This window comes from Mus caroli, unplaced genomic scaffold (assembly GCF_978045245.1).
Source record: "Mus caroli unplaced genomic scaffold, Mus_caroli_1 scaffold_14, whole genome shotgun sequence".
NCBI lineage: Eukaryota > Metazoa > Chordata > Mammalia > Rodentia > Muridae > Mus > Mus caroli.
The window spans coordinates 10,998,320-11,012,461 of NW_028227269.1; the positions used below are offsets into that span (position 1 = coordinate 10,998,320).

At 39.7% G+C, this 14,142-nt stretch overlaps 1 pseudogene; it reads right to left on the reverse strand.

Moving 5' to 3' along the window:
• Positions 1-4,037: 4,037 nt before the first annotated feature.
• LOC110307301 (glyceraldehyde-3-phosphate dehydrogenase pseudogene) lies at positions 4,038-5,053 on the reverse strand (annotated as a pseudogene).
• Positions 5,054-14,142: the final 9,089 nt, after the last annotated feature.

Consider the following 14,142-nt stretch of genomic DNA (forward strand, 5'->3'; position numbering starts at 1 on the left):
ATTTTTTCCAACACTGTTCTTTCTGATACAGAATTACTTGAGACATTTAGAAGATAGATTAAAGCAAGTGGACAGTCTTTTGTTAGGATGTGGTATTGTTCTAGATAGATTCACTGTCTCCAGATGCCCAGGAAGGGCATAAGGGTTCAAGGTTATCTTAAAGAAGAGCAGAGGTGTGGCAGAGCTCGAGAATGGGATGAAAACACCCTACAGATGGATGGCAAGGATGCTGACTCACTCGTGTTCCCAGGATTCTTTACCTTGTTGTGGTCAAAATAGAAACATAGGTGGAGCAGATGTGAAAGTGGAGTTCTACAGTATACTAACCTATGACTTGGGTAGTTTGACTTCCTCCAGGGACAGTTTTCTCATGTGTGACATGGAGATATTGGTGTCTTCTTCCTGGGGGATGTTTGTAAAATGTCCCTTGGGATGCATGGCATAGAGCTCAGTAGATAGACACTCCCTTTCCACCCCCTCCTATCCAGTGGAGAGCACAGAAGAGTCCATAAATAACAAGGGAGTCTCTATACCAAGTCTTAGAAAATAATCTTTACTGATGATGGATGCATGTTTCTTGGTTTCTTCAGAAATAGAATTCAGAGACATGAATATGAAGTTAGTCCATTGCCAAATAATTTGAAATTGCTGTCTCTGTTGGAGGGACAGAATGGAAATGAAATGCTTGAGATTAAATTCATCTTTATGTGGAGTGGTACATTGTCTTGGTTGCCTCTTCCCTATCCTTTCCCTTCAGGAACCAGTGACCACAGAAGGTTATCTAACTAGTTCAGAATCAATAGTGATTGTTATCAGTGGATGGTGATTCACGGTCAACTGGAGAGTGTTAATTTCAAACATACATAATAGGTTGATGACATGTGAGATGTGTGTAATATTTGGTTTTCAGGACTGATAGGAATGGACCTACAGTCTTATGAGCTGTGGGCCCCATGTATCCGAGGGTTCCTGGGAATGTGGGCCAATGCATTTCAGATCACATGGTGTCACAATGTAAGCCTTATTTCAGCACAGAAAATATGTGGGTTTTGGGCTGATTCCACACAAGCCTGAAAACTGTCCCCAAAGCTCTGCTCCTTTTACTGAAATTAAGGAAGTCTCATTTTCATTTTTGAAGCACTGTTAGGTCTGTATTTTTAATTATCCAAGCTTGAGTGGAGATGCGATTACAAAGTGTGCTGGCATGGCAGGCAAAATGGGATATGTGGTCATACTGGTCAGCTCATCTGTGCAGAGGACACTGCATCAGCTAGGGATACCTAGTGTCTGCTTCATCATTTGGAAAGACATGAGCCCTAGGTGAGTGCCCACCCTGACTAGGTGATTGCATTTTCTTGACATTAAGAATTTAATTTGTTAAAGACTCCTAGAAGACCCATGAGGACTTGTTAGGGAAAGTAGAAACACTCCCATTTGCATAATGATTTACAGTTTACAGAACATTTTCACACAAATTGTATCACCAATCTGGACCTCCTCTCTAAACTTCAAAATGTCAAACTTCTAGTCTGCTGCTTCCGATATAACCTGGCCAATGTTAAACTTGCGATGTCACCACAGTCCCAGTACTACAATTCCTCCAGGAGGCCTTGCTCATCAACTCACAACTCCCACTCTCCTGCAGAGGGTAATCTCAGGAGATCTCCAGGATTAAGGATGCTGCGATTTATTCTCTTCTGTATTCTGAAAGCCAGAAGAGGAGGGAACTAGAGGGTATATATTATAGTAAATCCAGATTGAAAAGTACCTTGAAGATATTAAGATGCATACTAGCCACATGGAGAGCTTGTAAAACTAAGAGTATTCCCTGTAGCCCCAGGTGGTCTTGAGTTTGCCCTGAATACTAAGCACCTAGGTGATGCTTCTGCCAGTATGGTCTTTGACTATGCTTTGAGCATGAGACTCAAATGTGCCTGGATATTTGCAACACCGGAAGAGTTTAATCTGGACCACATTTGCAGTTTCAGATATAATGGGTAAGTATGCAACTGGGCAGCAAAAATGTTAAAGGTCTTTAGGCATTCCTGAAGTATAGTGAAGTTTGAAGACCTTGGCTGTAGGTAGAAATCTGCCGTGCCATCCAGCTTTCAAGCAGCAAGAGTTAGTAAACTAAGGAAGAAAGCACAATTGGTATTTTACATTTCTTGGATTGACAAGGATTTTTAACGTAATCTTATCAACCTGAGCAAGAGGCATCTGTTCTTATCAGATAGCCAAGACTCCTCCAAGGGATCTTCATGGAGCTGAGTCATGAATAGAAGGGGATTTTTAGTTTTAATTACTTCAATGTATTCCCCTGTACCTGGACGATAGAGAAAGCCAAAGCTCATGAACAGAGGTTCTGACTTCTACTCCTAGCCCTGACAGTTCTTTAGGTAGTCACTTGGGTTTGTAACACATTTCATTCCCTAAGCCATGCCTCCCAGATTTTTATCCTCTAGACCTGTGGCTCTCAACTTTCCTAATGCTGTGACCCTTTAAAAGAGTTCATGTTGTGGTGAACCCCAACCATAAAATCATATTGTTACTTCATAACTGTAACTTTGCTACTGTTATGAATTGCAATGTAAATATCTGATATGTGACCCTCATGAAAGGGCCATTTGATCCCCATGAGGATCACAGCCCACAGACTGGGAACCGCTGCTCTAGACCTCTCTGTCCAGATGCAGATGGAGTAAAGATGAACACATCTCATTCTTTTCCTGATCCTTTTTCTACCTGTCAAATGCCCTCCAAATCCCAGCTCAGCTACCCCTGGTCTATTAGGCAACCTTAGCTTCTCTCACACCCCACCCTCTGTGGTTATCATTAGTGTCTATTTCTTTAGTTGCATCTTGAAAGAAATGTAGAGATATTAAAAGCAGGATACTCAACTGGGATATTGATAGTTACCAGGTATTATAGTCGTTGGAGCAGTTTTACAATCATAAGCCACACACTGATGCTTTGGATGATGACGGACTGGCTGAGGCACAGCACTCCTGTAATAGTATATGCTCTTCTGAAATTATGACCATTTTAATTTATGTAAGTATACTTGGTGGTGTTTAAAAATGATGAATTTTTTTATCATGTTTGAGAAAGATCCTTACTGTTTCATGTTCTACTTCACTGTTACATATCCTCCTGTAATTTTTTTTTTTTTTTTTTTTTTTTGAGACAGGGTTTCTCTGTATAGCCCTGTCTGTCCTGGAACTCACTTTGTAGACCAGGCTGGCCTCGAACTCAGAAATCAGCCTGCCTCTGCCTCCCGAGTGCTGCTTTAAGCTTATTTTATACTGCTTGCAAGGTGCTGAATATTTCATTCATTTTGTCCCTTAGGTTTTCTGAGAAACAATTATTCTTGCTATATTAATAATTTAAGGATCACAAGAAATTAACTAATTAGAATATTTATTAAGTTAAAATCAAAAGATAGAAAATATCTTTTAAAAAAAAGAATGAAAAAATGAAAAAAAAATACTTGTAATACTCTCACACAAATGTAACTGGATATAATTCCAATGTGCTTCTGTCTGGTCTGTTTGATGCACACAATGTGTTTAAAGCAGATTGTAAGGATGCTGTCTGTGTACTTTATGCACCTGCTTCCAGTTGGAACTCTGGCATATGCATTCCCTCTTGTTCTATTAGCACATCTGTGAGCATCCTTTTTAGTGACAGTGTTCTATGCTGTTGAGTGTACAGCCTACAGTTTGCACACGCACTACCTGGCTGTGGGGTATGGAGGTTGTGTTCAGTTTTTCTCAATGTTGAATGACTGATAAAGCTAGGTCTTATGCTAAAGACATGCTTAAATGAATTTAGGGATTTTTTTTGTGGGTGCAGCAAACTTTATTGATGGTATTCAAGAGAGTAGAGAGGGCTCCCTAGGCCCCTCCTGTTATTATGGTGGTCTGGGGTGGAAATTGTGAGGGAGATGCTCAGTGTTGGGGGCTTAGTTGGGATAGGGATTCCTCAGCAACTGAGAGCCTCTCTCTTGCCCTCAGTGTCCTTGCTGGGGTAGGTGGTCCAGGGTTTCTTACTCCTTGGAGGCCATGTAGGCCATGAGGTCTACCACCCTGTTGCTGTAGCCGTATTCATTGTCTTACCAGGAAATGAGCTTGACAAAGTTGTCATTGAGAGCAATGCCAGCCCCGGCATTGAAGGTGGAAGAGTGGGAGTTACTGTTGAAGTCGCAGGAGACAACTTGGTCCTCAGTGTAGCCCAAGATGCCCTTCAGTGGACCCTCAGATGCCTGCTTCACCACATTCTTGATATCATCATACTTGCCAGGTTTCTCCAGGCAGCATGTCAGATCCACGACTGACACATTGGGGATAGGAAGACAGAAGGCCATGCCAGTGAGCTTCCTGTTCAGCTCTGGGATGACCTTGTGCACAGCCTTGGCAGCACCATTGGATGCAGGGATGATGTTCTGGGCAGCCCCACGGCCATCACGCCACAGCTTTCCGAGGGGCCATCCACGGTCTTCTGAGTGGCAGTGATGGCATGGACTGTGGTCATGAGCCCTTCCATGATGCCAAAGTTGTCATGGATGACCTTGGCCAGGGGGGGCTAAGCAGTTGGTGGTGCAGGATGAATTGCTGACAATCTTGAGTGAGTTGTCATATTTTTCGTGGTTCACACCCATCACAAACATGCGGGCATCGGCAGAAGGGGTGGAGATGATGACCTTTTAGGCTCCATCTTTCAAGTGGGCCCCGGCCTTCTCCATGGTGGAAAAGACACCTGTAGACTCCACGACATACTCAGCACCGGCCTCACCCCACTTGATGTTAGCAGGGTCTTTCTCCTGGAAGATGGTGATGGGCTTCCCATTGATGACAGGTTTCCCATTCTCGGCCTTGACTGTGCCGTTGAATTTGCCATGGGTGGAGTCATACTGGAACCTGTAGACCATGTAGTTGAGGTCAATGAAGGGGTCATTGATAGCAACAATCTCCACTTTGCCATGTGGAGAGCAGATGGCAGCCCTGGTGACCAGGTGCCCAATACGGCCAAATCGGTTCACACCGACCTTCACCATTTTGTCTACGGGTAGAGGCTGGCACTGCACATGAAGATGCGGCTGTCTCTGGAACAGGCAGGAGCAGAGAGCCAGGATTTTTCTTTGAGGGAATATCAATGTCTTTTGAGGCTTACTCCCCTCCCCCCACTATTGTATGCTATTCATCCTGCTATATCTAGAATTAACCATGCATTACCTCATTTTCAGATACAAGCCTTATACTGTTTTAAATTGTGGTTATTTACATAGGTTAAAAATATCCCATTATATTAGTTCTCATTTCTTTGGCTACCAGGAGTTTGAGGAAGTATCAAAGGTCATTGCAGCTTAAAGGGTTGTTGGTATTTTAAAAGGATTTCCTTTGAACTATGTCTCTTTAATTGTCATACAATTAACACAGACCACAGTGGAAAGCCTAGATTGAGAAATTGCCTAGATCAGGTTGGCCTTTGGGACTTGTCTGTGGGGCATTGTCTTGATGCACAAAAGCCCAGACAACAATAGGAAGCACTGTTCCTGATCAGGTCCTCAAATACAAAAGCTAGCTAGGCATGAGCCAGACAGCAAGACAGCAAGCAGAATCCTCCATGGCTTTTGCCCCAGTTTCTGCCCTGACTTCCTCCCAATGATGGACTGTGACTTGGAAATGTAAGCCAAATAAACCCTTTCCTTTCCTATGTTGCTTTTTGTCATCATATTATATCTCTCACACCATAAGACTGATTCTGCAGTATAACAGTATCCTGGCTAAGAAACATCTAGTGAGCTTTTCTGGATCCACTGACTCCTCTATGTGTGCTCCAACATCTCTGTATTTAAAGTTCTTTTTTTTTTAATGATGACATATTATGTCTGATTCACAAATAGTGGCAAATGATGACAGAACCAACCACTGCAGCTTTTCTCTATTCATTATTGTATTACCTACTTGTTTCCATAGCACACAAGAATTGGTGTTCTCTACAGTGGTTGTGTCATGGGTTGATTACACATATACATGTGCAGAGTTTTACCTCAAATCTTATTTCTAGATGTCTATATTGATTGTGATTTATTACTTAGCACATGTATATTTATTTCATTTTTGAGACCTTGTTTTTGTAGTAAACTTATAGAATGATGTAAGTGAGTCAAAAGGGCTGAAACATTTACATGTCACATGTGTCATGTTTTCTTATGGGGGGTTGAAAATGGACATTATTTTTTACCAGTAACCAGGAATCACTGCTTGGGGAGATTCAGGCAGCTAGTAAGCTAAATAAAACTTTGAAATGTTTTTATTAATTAATAATTATAAATATTTATCTTGTGTTTTAAATTTATACTCTTATAACCAAATAGGCTAAATATTAAAAATTATTTATCAATGCCTTTTTCCTTTAGTTAAGTTAGTTCTTCATCGTCCTTTACCTAACTTCTCCCTTAATTCTCCTGTTTTTTAATTCTTATCACTTTTTTTGTAATTTCTTTTGTTTATATCTTTGCAGTCACCAGGAATAACAGGACAGAGAAGTAAGGTAACTTTAATTGATTTTCCAAGGCTCCTTCTTGAATCAAGAAGGAAGTGCCATTAAGACATCTTAAACAGTAGTGTTAAGTTAGAGCTGTCTCCATTTACAGGAGATGGTTTCAGTAGTAGCATGCCTGTCTGATAGAAATATCAAGGTTTAATTGTATACACAGTCAGGCACTAAATAGTGCCTTTATTTAGTGATTTCATAAAAATGGATGTGGGTCCCACTAGTATGACTGGCCAAAATCAAGAGAATGATTGGTGGTAAAACTTCTTAGGAAAAGTTTCTTGTCCTCTAACCTAATTCTGGAAGAAAGTTCAGAGGGAGGGAGGAAGATGGAAAAATATGCTACCTGTTTCCATAGCAATGCTTTCATTGTGATGTGTGCCAACCCTTCTGGCCCAGACCTGTTTCAGAGCCATAGTGAACAAGTTTGGACATACAGATACAAAAATGCAAATCTTTTGTCACTTTAATTGACTGGTTATATTCTAATTGGAATAGAGAGTAAAGAGCTGAGCTTTGGAGGAGAAAGAGAGAGGTTGGGAAACTACTTAAATTTTTATCCCCACTGAGCACTAAGATCAGGTATCAAGTGGAAAAAAAAAGCATAGAAAAGAAAGCATGCCAAAATCTATTTAAACAGTTTGCACTGTGGGTATTTGTATGAACTACAGCTCTACATGTAGATGAAACCCTTGCATGGTGATATTGTGGCTAGAGGGGCCATTACTTTCTCTTGCTCCTTTGCTGTCTTCAGTTCCAGAAGTGGCTCGTCTTTAAATATTGAGTCAAATATATTAAAACTCTGGAAGTTAATCCTTCCCCATTGCTTATTCCTTCATTCTTCTTTACTCGCGGTAAGTTTCTCAGCTGAGATGGACACAGTGTAAGTCAGCCTTTATGTCCAGTGCTCTGGTGGCTTATGATGCATGTATCATATTTATCGTAAAGATGAATGCCACATTTGTGTAATGTAGCATTTGACAAATGTCACTCAACTCAGTGACAATCTAGCACAGGAAGCTCCTAAAATCTAAATAAAAATAAAGCAACAACCATAATATCTGATGAAACACACCAATAAATTCAAGAATGCTACCATATAGATATTGATATTATTACTTAAAGTTTTTGCTTTAGTAAGTGAAGGGCTTGCTATAATGAAGCATTTGCAGTTGGTATGTGACCAGTCTTTTCTAAATAATCAATTATACATGATTGGCAAAGTCACAGTTAGCTTAAGTGTGTATGCTGTTACAGGGGTTATAATAGTTCATGGGCTAACTTATAATGGTACAAACAACAATATTTATTATTCTTCATAGTATTTTACTCTGAGCTGGTTGGGATTTAAAAATTGTGTCATTTTCAATTATTTGAATTGTTGAATATTTGAAAATGATGTCAAATTTTTAGATCTGTACTTACAGAACAATGAAGTAATTAGCTTTCTAGAAATAAACTAATGGTTCTTTACAAAGTTCAGTGCTTATTTTAAGTATTTCAGAATTTTTAATTAAAAAAATACATATATACCCCCTAAGGCCGAGCAAGCTCTATGCTGTAAAATCTGAGGGTTCCTGCATTGACCTAATGGCAGCTTTGAATATTTGTCTTTACTGAGTAGATTTATGTTAACATAGTTTCTGTTTGGGACCCAAGACCTTGATGGCCAGCAAATCTTCAGGAATGGTTTGTGTCAGGTTCACTGGGAAAGCCTGTGCCAAATATAAGGTGGAGCATGGTTTAGAAAGACATATGACATCATCTGGATTCCATATGTGAACAAATAAATATATGAGCAAGTGTACCCACCCATGTACATGTGCACAAATACAACAATCCGTACATGTATGCATACATACAGAAATTTTAGAAAATGACATCTTTTAAAAAAAAAAGACTAGTGTAAAGAAAGAATGTTTGATTGTCTAGACACTGAAGCTGTTGGATAAGTTCAAGGAAGGAACTTGAAGTTAGATACTATGGGGTGTTTTCTGCCAAAGAAGCAGGTCACTAACCATTTCTTCAAGTAGGCATGAAATCTAGCATGTAGAAAATTTCTTGGCACAAAAATTCTTATTTTAGATTTCTTTGAAAAATCAAGAAATGATGGGGGAATTTAAATCTTGTAAATGTGTTCTGTATAAAAACCCAGTTTTCTTTCCATTGGTTGAAGGTGTTACATTGCAAAGGAGACTTTATACAGTATATCCTTATGGGAGGAGGACTCAATGTGTTAGAATAATTTTTTAACAACATTCTACTTGGTAGTGTTAAATGCATTTTCTCTCTGAACTGTTGTGAATTTAATGGGCCATTCTCTGTGTTGGCAGGAGATATTATTATGGGAATTACAGTGAAGTATTCCAATCCATATATTTTTAGAGAGTTGAATACAGCTTTTCCCACTATTATGCTGCCCTAAGACATACCCATGGGGGATTTAAATCTCTGAAAATGAGCAATGCTATTCTGTCCTGGGATGTTTGGTAGATAACTCTTAGCTAGAACAAATACTTGAAATAGTATTTAACAAAGTGATTAGCACCTATAATTTGCATGTGAATTCTACCCAAATGTCTAGTGCTTAAAATTGACTTCAATTACCCTAGGGGCTAAGCTTAGGCTTTACTTCTCCTTACCTAAAAATGACATAGAGTATTATATAAATGTCAGAAATGTTTTAGGTTACTGTTAGACTTAAATATGCCCTTTATATATAATATATGATAAGATATAGAATAATACCAGTTTGCAAATTCTTTCAGAATTAATAATACAAAATTTTAATTTCACTCCAGGTTTTAGTATCACATAGTGTTAACCTTTAGTATAGGGAATTCAGAAATTAAAATTTGAACCCCGGATATCACAATTATTTAACATACTACCTTATTGATTTTTCTGTTGCCATGATCAAACATCATGACCAAAGCAACTTATAAAGAAAGCTTTTAATTTGGCTTATAGTCTCAAAGGGTCAGAGTCTCTGATGGCAGAACAAAGGAACAGCTGAGAGTTCACATCTTGATTTCTTGATTTAAAACACACACACACACACACACACACACACACACACACACACACAGACACACACACACACACACAGAGAGAGAGAGAGAGACACACACACACACAAAGAGACAGAGAGAGACAGACAGACAGACAGAGACAGAGACACAGAGAGAGACACAGAAAGAGATAGAGAGACAGAGAGGACAGAGAAGACAGAGAGACAGAGACCTAATTAAAAATTTCATGAGTCATTTGAAACCTCAGAGCCTGTCCCCAGTAACTTCTCCTTCAAAAAGTCTACACACCTCCCAGTTCTTCTCAAACTGTTCCACCACCATATTTATAAGGTTTAAACCCCCATCATTTCTTGTTTTTTCAAAGGAACCTAGTGTAAGGAGTTTGTGCCAAGTCTTTTCCTACATGCTGGCTTTCATACATACATACGTGAAGAAATTGTTAATAACCTACTTTTTGTTTTGGCAGAAAATACACCATAGTATCTATCTTCAAGTTCATTTCCTTGAACTTATCCCACAGAGTCAGTGCCTAGACAATCAAGAATTCCTCCTTCACACCAATCTGATTTAAAATCATTTTCTAAAATTTTTGTATGTGTGCATACATGTACAGACTGCTGTATGTGTCCATACACGTATAGATTGTATGTGTGCACATGCATTTATTTGTTCAGATTAGACCAGACAATGTCATAGTGTCTTTCTTAATCATTGGGACCAAGCACTGAAATTTATGAACCATTTCCATTCAAACCACCACACAGACATTAATTAAATTAGGCACTATATTTATTATTTATTTATTATTCAATCATGAATGAATAATTCCAGTGCCAAGTCTTTAAGATAGGTGTGTCAGGATCTCTCTCCATAGATATCTTAATTGAAAAAGCATAGTTGCTTCTGTAGTCTGAGTTTTTGGGGACTCAGAGCAAAATAATTTATCCTTATTTCTTTGTCTCCCAAATGGTGTCTTTCTCGGCCTTTCAGCTATGTTGATTTTATCTGTCTTATTCTGGTATAATGACACTAGAAACTCTACTTCCTGTCATTTTTTTTTCTTTCACAGCAATGTGTGTGTTTCTGGTACTCTATTTATATCTTGTTACCCGTCTTTCTTCAGGCTGCTATACTATCTTTAACTATTTCTCCCTGTTTCATTTTTCTATTTCATCTTTGTTTTTTTCTATTATTTCTATTTCATCTTTTTTTTTCCTTTATGATAGGTGTGGCTGATAGTAGTTTTGGAATGGCCATTCTGTCTTTTGTTTTTGGTGCTAGAGATCCAGTCGAGGGCATCACACATGTTAGGAAAGTTCTCTACCATTGAGCTAACCTTTCTTCTTTCCTAATATCAAAAGAAATCCAGTTTCAAAACAAGGTTTCTTTCTCTTGGTTTTGATATCACTTTACAAGCAATAGTGTTCTGTGTACATACCAAACATGTATCCTTCTCTGCACTTTCTTAGGTACTCAGCCTTTACCTCCAATGGAACTGCTCCTCTGAACATACTGCATGGAGGGGCTTGCAAACATCACTGCTATACCATGGTTCACACCAATTTCATCATCTTTTCTACCATCCCAAGTCCTGAAAGTGGCCTACTCTTAACATCATAGGAATAATATTCATTGTTTTGATCAGAAAGTCCAGACTTCCCTCCATGATCTAGGTTTACAGTCTGAGTCTCAGACCCTGAACATAAACACACATCAACACACCGAGAGAAAGGGAAATGAGGAGATATCCATGTCCCTGCTCATGAACTTTAGTATATCTATGGTTAGTTAACATTGAGTGGAAAATGCCCAAATTGGTGACTGCATTAACTCTGCTGGAGTTGAGGGATACAAGTGGAGAATAAAGAAGGAACAGAGTTTGTGGAGACAGAATTATTGATGAACTGGAAGTTGGACTGGGCCCCTTGAGTTTCCTTCTGTTTCTAAACAGTGATATTCATAGGACTTTTAAATTCTATGTCAGTTCCCTTGCTTCCCATCTAAGGTAATGGTTTTCAAAAGGCCTTGCTTGTCTTACTGCTGACTAAATTATTCCCCTCATTTCACCTTCCATGACTTGGCCACTAGTTGAGATGCAAAGGCCTCACCCTCAAGTATCAGTCAGCCGTGGAACAGTGCCATAGTATCGGTGCCTGGTGGGAGGCCATAGAAGACAGAGCCAAGTCGGAGAAGTCATGGAAACATAGTCCAGGATGAGAACATTGAGTCGAACTGGAGAGGAGATGAGGAGTGACAGGAAACCAGGTGCATGCTGGGGCTTGGACAGAAGGTCTTGGATGGCTGACAAGAACATTGCCTCCTAGGGAACAGGGTAGTTGTATTTCTAGCTCCTGACAGGATCGATGCTGGCAGATACCCTGTGAAGGCCAAATCCCCACCAGGTGAAATGTTCGTGTTCACATTCATGAATCATGGATTCTGAAAGCAGCAAGCCCTATGGTCTCTTGCTATCCTTTTGTCAGAACTGTAGGAAGTTGACATGTCCGTGGGTATGAGCACCTTTAAACTCTTCAAGAATTGACTTAGTGCCTCCTCCTGTCATCCATTTCAGGGCTTCGGGCATCTAATAAGAGCGGAGTCTTCCTTGTCTCAAAGCTCCATTAGTTTCTTGTGTCTCCTCTGACCACAGATTTTGATAGCACATCATCTTTTCTTGCTAAAATGTTCTTTCCCTTGAAAAGCCAAACCTAATGCATTTGCCCTTTCCTTATCACACATGTATTTATTCAATGCATATGTTCTTTTTGTTGACAGATGTTCTATAGCTGGGTAATGCAGTTCACTGAACCTGAATGTCACTGCATTGATTAGAGTTGTTGACAAGTTAGCTTCAGGTGCCCATACATCTCTGCTTTTGGAGCACTGGAGTTACAGGCAATACCCGTGGCCCTGGCACTGATGTAGGTACTTAGTATCCAAATTCAGATTCTTGTAGTAGCGTTCCAAGCATTTTTACTAACTGGGCATCTCTGCATACCCTCCCTACCCTAGGTTTTATTTTCATCCAAGCAATTTTTATTCATGTGTTAAAATCAAACTTGGCAAAGACAACATTGTCAGAGTATGTTGTGCGTGTAGGTGCATACACACATGTGCATACACACAGAGTGCTTGGTATGGTTCTAAATGCCTTATATATGTTAACTTAATTGATAATGGCAGCTTGCTGTTACTACCGTCCAGATGGGACTCTGGGTTCATGGATGATTATTTGCATATAAAAGTTCAAAGATTCTGCAGTGGTAGTGCTGGATTATGGACAGGCAGTGCAGCATAGGGACTGTGTGTCACTCATCCTGGACTTACAGAGCACAGGCCACCCTCCCAACAGTGGCACCACCAAGCCTTTCCTCCTGATACCTAGTTCCTTTTCTCCAAGACTTTCTGTTCTTTTTTCAACATATACTTTTTCTCTGATGTTGGCCTTTATAATTCCAAGTAATGTATAGTCAAGGCTATTTGTGGATTTATTAGCTTTTGATAATATCTACTGAATGCCTATGTGTGTGTTGACAATAGTTTTGCTGTAGCTATGTTCTTTTGTTTCCTCCCACACCCTCTGCATCTTGCTTATCAGTATTGCTTATCCATCAGCATTAACCTGATTTTAATTATGCAAAATTTTATGATGAACTAACTAGATTGTATACACTCACTGTATTTTTCTTTCTTACTTGGTTTTTAATTTCCTTGGGATTAATACATTTTTATTTATTTGCTTGTATACGAAAATATTATTTTGCCGTCCAGGGTTAGAGGCTATCAGATATGTTTTTCTCAATGTTCAAATATGTGAGATCATGCACCAAGTCCAGAGTGCTTTCTGCCAGTGGAAATCCCCAGTCTTTCCCCAGCCATGACCAGCTATTCCTTGTATCTGCTTTCCCACTCTCCCCCGGGACTGTCCATTTTTGGTCTTTTTTTCTTATGTCTCATTTCTCAGATTGACTTCCTTGCTGTGTTATATCAGAGTTTCTTTCCTATCCCTGCATCATAAAACCTTCTCAAAGATCATGGGCTTAAGGCAATTTCTCTTCTCTACTGTTCACTGGGTTTACTGGGTTGTTCTGTGCCAGGGGAGATACTAGTGACTGGGGTGCTGTGACACTGGCAGTCATCGTGAGCCTTGGTGGTTTTGCAGGATGAGGGTGGCTCCCTCACACAGCTGGAGGACAATGTTGGCTGTTGATTGGGTGCTCAGCTTGGGCAGTTAACCAAGGCACCTACATATGGACTCCCCGTGGAGTATGGGATTTTTACAGCACAGATTGGTGAGGGATATTGGGGATTGCTGAGGTAGAATCCCAAGAATGAACTTTTAAAGATGCCCAGAAGTTGTCAGCAAGGTTTCTCAAGCCATGGATGGCTTCCAATCTCTCTTTGCCTGCATTCTTCTCTTCTAGAGAAATCACAACTATGGTTTCATTATGGATTATACTGCAAAGGTCCATGTGTTGCAAGCTAGGTCTCCAACTTGTGGTGCTAATGGAAAGTTCTAGAATCTTTAAGAAGTGGGAGGTCTGATGTTACTGGA